Below are 2,333 nucleotides of genomic sequence, written 5' to 3'. Positions count from 1 at the left end.
TTGTCCAGCATTGGTCATACAAAGGAGCCTACTTACAGTATACCTCTTCCCACACCAACTAATTATTCACACCCATATGATGCACCTGTGCTGTGTTTACTGGGATATGTGGGGAATTAACCCTGTTTTTACCATAAGACTGCAATCTCGCAGAGAAGGCATTTTTAGTCTCTTTTCAACATAACACAGAGCAGGTGCAAGTCCACTGCAGTGATAATGACTTGTAATAAACCCGACACATATGCTGCCAATGCAGAGTCATATACAGTACATCTGACATGCATATAGCTCTGCACATGTGTGGTCATCTGCTATATTTCCATGCACTTTCCTTTTGAATAGTTTCTTATAACTTTGCTACCAACTGTGCATCAGCCCCAAAATGTTTTCCCAGCAATATTGCTCATTTGCTCCTCATATAGGCGCGTATTCTTAAAGTGGGATGCAATTGGGAAATGTGGGTGGAGCCTGCAAATTTCAGCATACTGCCTCAAAGAAAGAGATTGACTGCGCATGCATCAAATCAGATGTAAGCAAATGGACAGAGTTCACTAGTGCGTATGGATTAATCCACTAATCTTTTGGCAGGCATTATTGTCTGTGAAATGGGTGATTCTGGCCGGTGACTGGGTGGCAACCTTGTGAACGCATAGAACTGTTCTGTCTAGAAGGAACACCATGAGAGTGCCGTGAGCACGCAAGCTGCCTTTCCTGCTTGATTGTAGCATGGATCTTTTGTATCCAGCATGAGCTGGGTACAGGTCTAGATACTACTGATGGCAGCAGTGGACATATTAAGCTTCCACATGTAGTTGCAGGGATTTTGTGCATACACGGGCAGATTCTCGCATTAAGCTAGTAAGAGGGTTGCTGCGGCCATCTGACAAAGCGGACACATCTGCGTCTGTCTCAGCCCCTAGTATCTGGACTTGCTCCCACCCCATGCTAGGTGCAAAGGATCCATCCCAAACAGGTGTCCCACCTACATCTGCATATTACCATAAGGAGCAGGATGCATCATTGTCAAAAATGCAGCCAAACCTCTGAAAATGCTGGAGGTTGGACACGATAGACAGCTCCAACTGTAGATGGTGCTGCCTAATAGAAGCCTATGGTCTTCTTTTCTTATTCTTCCCTGAGAGGGATCCGATCACGCAGGCGCAGAAGTACTCATAAACCCAGAAGTCCATATATCACAAAGGACAGTTCTTATTGGGAGAGCTGTCCTATGCGATTTTAGGTGCAATTATACAAGCATATGGCATTACTAAACGCTGCTATGCTTTGAATCAGTGGCAGGATTCATGTGATGCTTAATGTATACCGCACCAAGCATGATAGTCTACTTACACAGCCACAACACTCCTACAAGAGCGTAGAGATTTGTGCATTCACAAGGTTGAGCCCCATCGCTACCCAGTAGTGTCTGCAAAAGTATGGATCAATTCAAACATGTTAGGGAGCTCCATCCAGAGGCGGATTGGCTATAGGGTTTACAGGGAAGATTCCAGGTGGGCCGACGCACCCGTGGGGCCTGTTTTGTTTGAGGACATGTGGTCCTTTTTATAGACATAATGAATAAGATGCAAAATAATTTGCATATATGAAAATTACTGCCACTTAGCCTGATTGCAGATGATCTAGTGTATGCTCTGTCTGCCTGCTTGGCTGACATATAAGATTGAGTGAATAGTGATTGGGATACGGTTGGTGTAATAAGCAAGAAAATATATCTTTCTAAAGAATGATATAGTTTACTAAATTCTAAAGGTGTATCATATAATGTGCTCATAATACTTAATTTTATTTCTTTTTAACTTCCCCCTTGATGCTGGACATGACCACTATCTGGAAAGTCTTGGGGGGAGGGTGCTGCTGCCATGGTCCATGGCTAGACCTTACACCTCTGGTGCTGCCCATGTGGGGCCACTAGTACAAATTTTTCCAGGGCCGCTTTTTGTTCCCAATCCGCCCCTGGCTCCATCCATATGCTTAAGTCTGATTTGCTGCTTTCTTTGGTGCATGAGTAGTCTGCTTACATCTGCAATATCCATCCATATTGGCACATGTCGGACCCCATAGTGATGATTAGCGTGTGCCAGCTAGGCTTCTCTCTGTTACGTGTATGGAGCACATGAGTGGAGGTTTGCTGTAGGCCAGAAGACAAGATAAATACCTCATATGTGCTCCCCCTATAATTCTGACGCCACGAACCAGAATCTCCCATTATTGCACAGGAAGATGGGCCCTGTCTGTCATTTTATCACAAGGATATTTCAATAAATGTGTGAACTGTGTAAAACGTATACATAAATAACAGCAAATTTGTATAT

General features: G+C 44.0%; 1 protein-coding gene across 2 annotated transcripts in view; it reads left to right on the top strand.

Moving 5' to 3' along the window:
• Positions 1-2,333, top strand: part of CD53 (CD53 molecule) — a 114,982-nt gene that overhangs the window by 96,658 nt on the left and 15,991 nt on the right. The gene's annotated exons all lie outside the window — the stretch shown is intronic.

Source organism: Pseudophryne corroboree, chromosome 2 (assembly GCF_028390025.1).
Source record: "Pseudophryne corroboree isolate aPseCor3 chromosome 2, aPseCor3.hap2, whole genome shotgun sequence".
NCBI classification, from domain to species: domain Eukaryota; kingdom Metazoa; phylum Chordata; class Amphibia; order Anura; family Myobatrachidae; genus Pseudophryne; species Pseudophryne corroboree.
The sequence above is the reverse complement of the archived record's forward strand: the minus strand, read 5'-3'. Positions and strand labels throughout refer to the sequence as shown.